This window comes from Macrobrachium nipponense, chromosome 16 (genome assembly GCF_015104395.2).
Source record: "Macrobrachium nipponense isolate FS-2020 chromosome 16, ASM1510439v2, whole genome shotgun sequence".
Lineage (NCBI taxonomy): Eukaryota > Metazoa > Arthropoda > Malacostraca > Decapoda > Palaemonidae > Macrobrachium > Macrobrachium nipponense.
Genome location: NC_087209.1, coordinates 5295010 through 5307178, shown reverse-complemented (window position 1 = coordinate 5307178; position 12169 = coordinate 5295010). Strand labels below are relative to the sequence as shown.

General features: G+C 38.1%; 1 protein-coding gene across 5 annotated transcripts in view; it reads right to left on the bottom strand.

Moving 5' to 3' along the window:
* Nucleotides 1–12169, bottom strand: part of LOC135195549 (protein Fe65 homolog) — a 1282053-nt gene that overhangs the window by 1072107 nt on the left and 197777 nt on the right. The gene's annotated exons all lie outside the window — the stretch shown is intronic.

Sequence of the window (12169 nt, the reverse complement as noted above, 5' to 3'; positions counted from 1 at the left end):
TACATAGAAAACTGCCTGCTAATTCAATATGCTGATGACACCCAAGTTCTTTTGGCTGATCAAATAGAAAATCTAGATGCCTTGATTAAAAGGACTGAACTAATATTGCTCAAAATTAAGAAATATTTTCTAAGAAAAGGGCTATTATTAAATGCCACCAAAACACAGTGCATGTTTGTGGGTAGCTCACAGTATATTAGCAAAATTCCAGATGACATTGTAATAAAATGCGATGGGGATAAAGTAAAGTCAACATATTAAATTCTAACTCACCTTACTTTAGTGAAAAATCTAGGTCTACACATGGACAGGTATATGACATTCAGTACTCACATTGACGAGCTGAGTAGAAAAGTCAGTGGCATTCTAATGTATCTAAGTAGAGTAAAAGATTACTTTGATGATACTACTCGAGCTTTGATTGTGGAAAGTCTGGTCCTGAGTGTAATAAACTACTGTATTAAGATATGGGGGGTAACTAATGATATGCACATGGAAAAAGCTCAAAAAATCCAAAACTTTGCAAGTAGAGTAGCCGTTATTGGGGTGAAAAAAACACGATCACATCACCCCAACCCTCCAGCAATTAAAGTGGATAAAATTAAAAGAAAAGTGTATGTACGATGTTTGTGTTTTTGTTTTTAAAAGTTTGAGAAAAGAATATCCCAACTGGCTATACACATTTCCTACAGTTGGTAATTGTAGGAATGCATTAACAAGACAGAATGAAAATCTATATGTAGACAGCTATCGAACAGATTTGGGTTCACGCTCGATGGCAATAAGGGGCCCAGCTTGCTGGAATAAACTACCTCTGGAATTAAGAAAATGTATAGATGTTAGTTCTGATTTATTCAAAAGGAAACTTAAGCAATACTTCTTAAATTTTAATTGAATGTATATATATCCTAGAATTTTACAATCCAATTATTGTGAATTTTATGTAAATAATTTATATTGTAATGTAGCAGAATAACCATTTTATAATGGAATAAAGGTTTTTGACTTTGACTTTGACTCTCTCTCTCTCTCTCTCTCTCTCTCTCTCTCTCTCTCTCTCTCTCTCTCTCTCTCTCCTTGCGCTCTAAACGGCTGTGAAGCCTCACTGCTGGGGTGTCACCACAGGGCCAGATCATTGCAGAGGGGTTTTGTTTAGCCAGCAATGAGCGCCTTCCCTCTGCTCACTGGTGCTGCTCGTGGTGTCTTACATCGTTCAAACTCTGAATTTATATATATTCAGAATTTCTGAATAGATATATATTCAGATGTAGTAGATATCGCTCTAGCTCTGAATCTATATATATTCAGAATTTCTGAATTGATATATATTCAGATGTAGATTTTCTTGAAATATGGTTTCCATTTCTTGTACGCTTTTTGATGGATCACAAAAGAAATCTGTTCAACCTCGTTTTCAACAATTTTCAGGTGGAGTGTCCTCTGAGTGCTTGTATGTAGTATATATATTGACCACAATCAATATTTCTCTTCATATTCCCGTGTAATCTTGAGCATCTTTTCCTTCAACATTTTAAAAAATATAAAAACAAACAGGTCGAGCCCAAGTGGCCCTGACTCTGCCAAGCCCAAAATGAGCTCCGTCATTTGCCACTGCTATCAACCTCCGTTTCAGCAAACTGAATAGTTTCTAACTTTCTTCATACTTCCCCTCGCGACACACAGAAGGAAAGGGGGATAATAACGGTAAGCCCACCCCTCCCCCTGGGGGGTCCCTTTCCACCTCCCCTCCTCCTCCGCCCCCCTTGGTCCCCAAACAAAAGGGGTGGTCCCTACCCTCCTTGTGGTACTCCCCTCCTCTTCCTCAAGTCAACCCTGTTCCCAAACAGCAAACAAAGAGGGAGGACATACCCCTCCTCCCTTGTACGACTCCCCAATCCCCCCTCCCCTCCCCACACATTCCCGCCCCCCTCCTCCTCAGCGTCACAATATAGCAACACTCGAGGACAAAGCCCCCGTGTTTATTCCCCCGTTTCATTTCGTACGGGGCATTGTCCCAGGCCGGCTCGAAGAGCTGCTGTGGTTTTTTGTGTGGTTTTGTGTGTTGGTCGAGAAAATGGAGAATGTCCCACTCTCTCTCTCTCTCTCTCTCTCTCTCTCTCTCTCTCTCTCTCTCTCTTTTAAGCCACGACCGTCGGTTAATGAAAGCTTACTCGACCTTTTTTTTTTTTTTTGTCATTCTCTGTGCTATAAAATTAGGACGCTCTTTTTTGTTAATGGCCCCTTCCAGCCCATTGTCGTTCTTGAGGGGTAGGGGGGAGAGGCGGGGATGGCTGTATGCCCTGAATATGAAATATTTTTTCGGCCTCCTGTTCTCCTTCTCCTTCTCCTCCTCCTCCTCTTCTTCTTCGTCCTCTTCTTCTCCTCCTCCAGTCTGGCGAGAAACGGATTCCTGGAAATCTGGACTCTAGAAGAAAGGTGTTTTATTTCCCCGCCCCTGTGACGGGATGAGGCCTTTTTCTGGGGGCTGAGAATAGCGGCGCTAATACCGAAATTAAGTCGGGTTTTGTTGTGAGGTTGATACTGGGGATGTTCATGTCTCTCTCTCTCTCCTCTCTCTCTCTCTCTCTCTCTCTCACACACACACACACACACACACACACATATATATATATATATATATATATATATATATATATATATATATATATATATATATATACATGAATGTCTTTTACTGTAATACAGCAGTATAATATGAAGATAAAATAGTGTTTTATGGGCCTATTATCTTCATATACATATATATATATATATATATATATATATATATATATATATATATATATATATATATATATATATTGTATAAATTTTCTTTGTACGTTAAGTATTTCTGTTGGCACTTAGGCTTGTACATACCTGAACCCGTATGCTCAATTGTAAATTTATGCATATATTAATATACAAGGAATGAAAGGTTATTAACTTGCACATTGCTACTAAGGCTCGAAAAAAAATATAGGTCTTTTCTGTTTACCTGCTAACAAAAATAAATATTAAAAATACATAAAAAAAAAACCTATAGAGTAATAATATAGTTCTGTCTGTATATCGACCTATACCTGGTAATCGTATCTGTGCCCTCTGGTGGTTGAACACAAAGGTATCTTTCCATAATCTGGAGACAAAACATGTATTGAAATGTAGTATTCCTTTTGAGAGGCCTATCTCTCTCTCTCTCTCTCTCTCTCTCTCTCTCTCTCTCTCTCTCTCTCTCTCTCAGATATTTTTGGCAGTATTTTTTTATAACATTTAAAAATTAACCAGCCAGATCAAGTACCTGAAATGTAAGTGACTGTCTCATTGTAAGATAACCCTAAAGATTTCGTGCACACACACACACACACACACACACACACACACACGACCTATGATATGTCTCTCTCATAATCTATGGTCATTTATCCATTTATTATTGGCGCATATTCCATGAAAACATTAACTTATCACTCATGATTTTACTTTTTTTTTTAAAGTAAACATTTTAATTTTAATGGTATTTATTCTTTTTCATAGACAATTTCTATAAAAACAACCTTATCACTTACAATTTTACTATAGTCTTCAGTTTCCTCAGTCGAGGGTTTTAGTAGCTTAGCACAAATTAGAAATATATATTTTCAACAGTTATTTATTCGTTTTTATCGACTCGGTCTTCGTGTATACATTAACTCATCCCTTATAATTGTACTTTTGAAACGTGTATACTTATCCTTATATCCCTCCATAGGGTGTTACCATAGCAAAGCACAAATTAAACATTATATTTTTAGGAATATTTACTCATTTTTCATCGGCACATTTCTCGTGAATACTTTAATTCACCACTTAAAATTGTACTTTTGAAACGTGTACTTATCCTTATATTCCACCATAGATTGTTACAATAGCAAACCACAAATTACAATTTTATATTTTCATGTACCACGCCAATTACTTCGTAAGGATCCAAGACACGAACTTTAAACAGTGATTCCTTGAGACCTCGTTCGTCCTTGGAAGCCCAATTCCCTCTCCCTCCTAATCCCACGAGAATCTGTTAACACAGGGCTGAGTGGAACACGGGATTTGGGGGCGAATGCATCTCACGGCATTTGAACTAAATCACTGGCTGTGTTTGTCTGTAGGGGTTCCTAAGTGTTTCTCCTTAAGACTACGTTCAGATGCTTGATGGTGAGGAAGATTTTGCAGTTCGACTAATATATATATATATATACTATATATATATATATATATATATATATATATATATATATATATATATATACACTAGCTGACCAACCCAGCGCTGCCCCAGGAAAACTGAATGACAACCGATAAACTCTCCCTCTCTCTGTTTGGATCGTTGCTTCAGTTACATTGTCAAGCATTTTTGACATTTATATTTCACCACTTTTCACCTCTCACCCTCCCCCATTCCTATTTGGGGCTGAACTTGAAATTGATAGACATGAGGAGTGTCTCTGTTCATCCCAGTGACCTCAAAAACTATGGATTAGGGACTAATATCCATTTTTAACATTTTATTTTTTACCTTTTCTCACCCCTTGGACTTGAAGGGCATCGGGAGTGTTACTATTCATCTTAGCGACCTCGAAAACTATGAATTAGACACTAATATCTTTCGTTTTTGGTTATTTTTACATTTCACCCCCTTTGCGCACCCCCAGAAAAATAAAAGAATTGTGGCAGGTCACTAGAAAAATAGATGGTCTTGCCTCACGATATGTTGTGTACTGGAGATGTTATTGGGGGAAATTAACAGACCTGAAAGAGGCAGGATGATGACAACGTAAGCCAGGAAAATCATGCAGAAATGTCACGAAGTAAGACCTCGATCAGTTGGGAATACAGGAGTTAGAAGCAGCGCAAGACGAGAGCTTAATTTGCCACGTCCGAGACCAGATTCAAACACTCTAAAGGTGACGAATCAATGTCACCTGTCAATGTTCGTTGCATTGTGAGGTGCATTCCCTTAGGCAACACGCCTTCCCACCCACCCCCCCCCCCCAACCCGGGCCCTCATAATTCCGAGTCCTGGGTATTTGCTGGCAACGTTGTGTATTTTGAAATACCCACAGTAGCATGAGTTCTGGAATGAAGAACCAAATCTCCAGTTATGTATGGCTGCAAATATATATATATATATTTCTTTACTGGGAGCTTTCAAGATTCTGTTCCATTATTTGCTAGCAACTTTGTGTATTGAGAAATACCCTCAGCAGCATGGGTTCTGAAATGAAGAAACAGATCTCCAGTATATATAGATGCAAATATATATTTTTTTTTAAATCAGTCTTTACAGGGACCTTTCAGGAATCTGTTCCATTCCCCTTTTCAGAACGGATTCCAGAAAGCTCTCTGTGGAGATTAATTTTTTAAATATATTTGTACCTGAGGAGGGGAATTGAACAGATTCCCGAAAGCTCTCTGATTAGATCCATTTTGAAAAATATAATTTTAGCCATACGTAACTATGGATTTCCTCCTCCAACGTTGTGTATATAGTGACGGACCCTTTTTCGTCCCTTTGAGCAGGTTTAAACTTCTGAAAGGAAAACCAAGTACATTCAATCTTCGTTCTAGCCGTTTTAGACTTAAAATTTTGTAGATTATAGTGGATTATTGGGTAAACTGACATCAGTGACTCTAGCAAAGTATTTAAATTCATCTTTACAATAACATTCACGAACAGATTAGATTAAATTTCAGCGTAAGATTTGTAAACTGGAAAGAATTCTTTGGTAAATGGATATTGACAATAATAGCAACATGCTTAAATTCATCTTTACAATGCCAATACCACGAACAAATTACACAACACTTTGCACATTTCTTACGCAATGCTGTACACATTTTGTCAACAAAAACCGACAACTAAGAAAGTAGGAAATATTATGATTTACCTCCTTTTTTTTAATACAAAACGCCTCTTGAAAGGAAAGAGAGCTACAGCCCCACAAAAAGTGTTGACTCAACCTTATCGTTTATGTACTCTGTATCCGCTAAGTTGTTTGCTACTCGGAGTCAACATTCCACAAACCGATTACGCTCTGAATATCCTTAAACGCTGGCGTTCGTACGCTCGGCTGAATATTTGATCAAGTCCTCCCAGCGTAGACACAGTCATTAATTAAATATGAATGGGGAAATACCGAGGAGTTCTCGATGTTTTGTGGGGTTATTTACAGAAGTTACAAAAGCGCCTTTTCCCAGCATTGCTGGCTAATGAACGGGAGACCTTTCAGTCTTGCTTACGTAATCTCGGGCCGAGTTAGTTTTTCATAATTAAGCAACATTGTGTCTGACACTCAGGAACCCTTGACAGGGGGACCAGGGGCTGTCTAGTAACGTCATCATCCCACATGTTCAGTAACTTCAGTAACTCTCCTATGGCTGGCCCGAAGGATTAGATTTTACGTGGCTAGGAGCCAATTGGTTACTTAGCAACGGGACCTACAGCTTATTGTGGTATCCGAACCACGTTCTATTTAGCTCTCCACTTCCGGTCACCAACTTATTCCGAACCAGTTGTTTTGAGTAATAAGTTGGCCCCACCTTGTGAGTGTTTGTGACGTTTTTCTCTGCATCATTGGCTACGTAGGCAAGAAACCAACAGTATTGACCAGAGGTTTGTTCCTCTCTCCACTTCCGGTCACCGACTTATTCCCAATCTGTGACATGTAAGTAATAAGTTGGCCCTTGTGTGTTGTATGTTTATCACTTGTTTTTCTGCATTGTAGACACACCCTCAAAGTTAAAATGTAAGTAAGATCCCAACAGTATTGGCTAATGTGCATTTCGCTCTCAGCCTCTAGTCGCTTGATTTGTTTTCAATTTTTCAACTTGTCTCTGGTATGTAAGAGGTAAGTTGGCCACAATGTGTGTGTGTGTGTGTGTTTTGGTAATATTGTTTTTATGCATCGTGGACTCACCTGAAGGATCACAGTGTACCCAAAAGTTTCGTTTCGCTCTTCACTAGTGGCCACTGGCTTGTTTTACAACATGTTTGTGATAAATAACAGATAAGTTGGCCACCTTGTGTATGTGTATGACTCGTTAACTGCATCGTATACCATATTACTTGTCTCGACGTAGCAGAGAAACCAGCCCAACAAAGCGAGCGAACGGTTCGAGCGGACGACTGAGAAACCAGACCAACAATGCGAGCGAATGGTTCGAGCAGACGACTAAACAGCGAACAGTTTCTATCGTTCATTTCATAAACACTCTTCAATCAGGAATCTTCTGCTGCTGCAGAAGTAGAAGCAGTAGCAGCAGCCCTTCCCTTTATTAGAAGGTTCTCCTCCCTTGGAAGAGTTATTGGCAGCATCCCTTTCTCTCTCTCCACTTAAGAGGTTATATGCGTTACTGGTCGTAATGAATTTCAAACAATTCTCTCCGCCGGACCATATTTCAGGGCGGTTTGAGAGAGCGATTTCGGGAAGGTTTCAAATAGAGGGGATGTTATGGGTCACGATTTTGCTAATAGTTGCTCAGATTTCGGTCGATTTCAGATGGAAAAATTGATGATTTTTAAAGGTAATTTTGGGTCACGATTTTACTAATAGTTGCTCAGATTTCGGTCGATTTCGGATGGAAAAAATTAATAATTTTACTCGCATATTTATATTGACGTTTTCTTCAGATATTCACAGTAAATTCAGAATGTTTGTGTCGTAATTTCTTTATATCACTCCAGTATAATTTCCTCTTTTTATTATTCGTCACCAATGAAACCAAAATTTTTTAAACGTTCATTTCGTCAAGGTTGCAAAAATTATATTTTAAGATTTTTACATCTTCTGTAACTATGTTATTTTTATTATAAATCAAAATGAGACATTTGCTTTTTATATAACAACTATTTGGATTGTTCTGTTGTGGAAGTTATTTCTCTGCTCTTTTGGAACTTTAAATTGTCACGTTGCTTAAAATGGTCTCTCTCTCTCTCTCTCTCTCTCTCTCTCTCTCTCTCTCTCTCTCTCTCTCTCTCATATTTTTCTTCCATACTCTCTATCATATACATGTCCTCTGATGTTTTAGGTAAACAGCAAAACTGAGTCTCTCTCTCTCCCTCTCTCTCACACGCATATACGTTTCCTTCCATATTTTCTATTTTATACATGTTCACTCTAATGTGTACAGAGCAACATGGGAGTCTCTCTCTCTCTCTCTCTCTCTCTCTCTCTCTCTCTCTCTCTCTCTCTCTCTCTCTCTCTCCAGATAGATAGATAGACAGATGGTCCCGAAGTTGTCCGATTAGATTTGTAGAACAAAGGTAAACGCTATTTCGCCTCTAACTTCCCAGAAACTTACCGCAGTCTTGGATGTCGGAAGGTGAAGCTGTTTTGATAGCAAACCCATTTCCTTGATCGACTCGAATTCGCCGGGACTTTGGCGTCAATAATAAAACTGTTTTCACTACAAATCACTTTACGTCAGAGGTAAAACTCTTTGGCTTACAAATCACTTTACGTCGAAAGTAAACTGTTTTGACTTCAAGTAACTTTACGTCAAAGGTAAAACTGCTTTGAATGAGCATCACTAAAATCGAAGGTAAAACTGTTTTCACTACAAGTCACTTTACGTCAATGGTAAAACTGGTTTGTCTATAAGTCACTTTACGTCAGAGGTAAAACTCTTTGGATTACAGATCACTTTACGTCAAAGATAAAACTGTTTTGACTACAAATCACTTTATGCCAAAGATAAAACTTTCGCCTACAGATCACGTTACGTCAAAAATAAAACTGTTTTGACTTCATGTCACTTTACGCTAAAGATAAAACTGTTTTGACTACAAATCACTTTATGTCAAAGATAAAACTTTCGACTACAGATCACGTTACGTCAAAAATAAAACTGTTTTGACTTCATGTCACTTTACGTTCAAGATAAAACTGTTTTGACTTCAGGCCACTCTACATCAAAAATAAAACTTTTTTACTACAGATCACTTTGTGTCAAAGATAATTCTGTTTTGACTACAGATCACTTTATGTCAAAGGTAAAACTGTTTTCACTACGTCACTTTACGTCAAAGATAAAACTGTTTTGACTACAGCTCACTTTACATCAGAGATAAAACTGTATTGCCCATAAATCACTATATGTCGGAGGTAAAAACTGTTTTTACTACATATCATGTTATGCCAAAAATAAAACTGTTTTGACTACGAGCCACATTACATCACATGTAAAACTGTTTTGACTACAAGCCACATTACATCAAAGGTAAAACTGTTTTGACTACAAGCCACTTTACATTAAAAGATAAAACTGTTTTGATTACAAATCACTTTATGTCAGAGGTAAAACTCTTTGGATTACAAGTCACTTTACATCAAAGTTAAAACCGTTTTCACTATAATTCACTTCACGTCAAAGATAAACCTGTTTTGACTACAATCACGTTACGTTAAAGATAAAACTGTTGACTACAGATCACTTTATATCAAAGATAAAACTTTCTACTACAGATCACGTTACGTCAAAGATAAAACTGTTTTGACTACAGATCACTTTACGTCAAAGAAAACTCTTTAGATAAAAAACCACCTTACGTCGAATGTAAAACTATTTTGTCTATAATCACTTTACTCGCGGTATGTAAATAACCCAAAATAAAACCTGTTATTCTTGTGTTATCCCTCGCTACAATGAGGAATGGTCAGCTTTGGGACGAAAATCATTAACGAAGAATGCTGGAAGATGCTGAAATCAGGGAGACATATAAGTAGGTTTGGGGTTTTAAATCATGACGAAGAATGCTGGAAGATGCTGGAATCAGGGAGACATGAGTAGGTTTGGGGTTTAAGTCATGATGAAAAATGCTGGAAGATGCTGGAATCACAGAGACATAGGTTCGGGGTTAAAATCATGATGAAGGAAGCTGGAAGATGCTGGAATCAGGGAGACATATAAGTAGGTTTGGGGTTTAAAATCATGACGAAGAATGCTGGAAGATGCTGGAATCAGGGAGACATAAGTAGGTTTGGGGTTTGAGTCATGATAAAGAAGGCTGGAAGATGCTGGAATCATGGAGATATAGGTTTGGGGTTAAAATCATGATGAAGGAAGCTGGAAGATGCTGGAATCAGGGAGACATAAGTAGATTTGGGGTTTAAAATCATGACGAAGAATGGTGGAAGATGCTGGAATCAGGGAAACATATAAGTAGGTTTGGGATTTAAAATCATGACGAAGAATGCTGGAAGATGCTGGAATCAGGGAAACACATAAGTAGATTTGGGTTTAAAATCATGACGAAGAATGCTGGAAGATGCTGGAATCAGGGAGACATATAAGTAGGTTTGGGGTTTTAAATGATGACGAAGAATGCTGGAATCAGGGAGACATAAGTAGGTTTGGGGTTTAAGTCATGATGAAGAATGCTGGAATCACGGAGGCAAGTTTGGGGTTAAAATCAGAGAGACATACGAGTATAAGTAGGTTTGGGGCTTAAAATCATGACGAATCCTGGAAGAAAGAAATATAAAGATAACCATATTTGATTATGCCTGGTTGATAGTATCACGGTCCTCAGACCTAAAATAAATAAATAAAATCTGCCCAAATAATCTGACTTTAAATTCTCATGATTGTACCGTCTAAAAAAATACCCAGAAATAAAATAAATAAAACGCATTCCCCAGTTATTCTTTGCTGTAAAAAGATAACCAGATCTAGTTGATAGCATCACGGTCCTCAGACCTAAAATGAAAAATGCCCAAATAATCTGACTTTAAATTCTCATAACTGCATCGTCTAAAAAAAATACCCAAAAAAAAAATAAAATAAAGCAATCCCCCAGCTGTTCCTTTCCCATAACGAGAAAGGAAAATATCCTCACTTTACCTATCTGTCCTCTCAGTCCCTTTCCTTAATCCTCTTTGGGCCAGGGAGGAAAGAGAGGAAGAGGATTTACCTAACAAATAAGAGAATCGAGTCGCCTGATATTGATGCTACTACTATACGTACGCGCCGATCGCCCCCCAACAACACAAAAGACTTGCAAAAGAGCAGAGGCTTAGATGATAATGGCTCCAGTGCGCGTTCAGGCCTATTTGCCTGAAAGGTGTGTTCGTGTGTGTGTTGTGTGTGTGTGATTGGGGAGTAGAAGGGGAAGGTTGGGGGGGGGGGGGCGCAAAATTCAGGCCGGAAAGGTCGTAATAGGTTTACATTTCTACTCCCTCTTTGAAGAGTTACTTCCGACCTCAGCCGACGTGTGTTTGCTGTTGAGGGAACCACACTTTACATGTTATTTTTTTGTTTTTTTTGGGGGGGGGAGGAGGGGGACGGAGATCAAAGAGTTTCTCTCTCTCTCTCTCTCTCTACACACACACACACACTTTCTTCCATATTTTCCGTTATATGTTATGTTATCTATGATATTACAGCCACACAGCTAGATTTTTTTCTCTCTCTCTCTTTCTCCTCAGAGAGGTGTTTAATCGGGAGTCTTCCCGTCGGGTAAAATTCTGACATTTTGAAAAGTGTAGAGGAATTAAGATGCCGAATTCGTGAAAATTCTACAGATTAAGAATTTTTTGATAGCAGAGTACAGTGGAACGCGCTACCTAATACCTCGTAGTAGGCCAGACCCCTAAGAGAGAAGAAACAAAAAATTTTAAAAAAACGCAGTAAGTACAGAACCACAGAATTAGAAACCAAGAATAACAATATTTACCATCAAAATGACAACCCATTCGACACCATCAGAGCTCGACAATTGCGACAAAGCAATTGAAAAAGCCATTAAACAACAACACAAATTCAATTTCCGTCCCATCCACCCGTCCCCAAACTCAAAAGACTTGTAATAAAATCAAAATCCAATATATGGCCCCTATCAAGAAAAGTCAGTGAAACCCACCACAAATATTCATATCAAATTTTTATTGTGTTTCTGTTTTCTGGGTCATCACTCGTGAGGGGAAAAAGAAATTAAACATACATATATATGAATAATTGTCACATCACCGTGATTCATAAATTATTCTAGCTACAAATGTCCTTTAATATCTAATTAGCTCTACCTCGGAATTTATATATTTTCATATATGTTAACCGAAGGGGAATTTTTTAGTTGATAATAATTTCGTCCTCTCGTGGGTTCGAACCACCGCTCAGCGGACAGACGAAA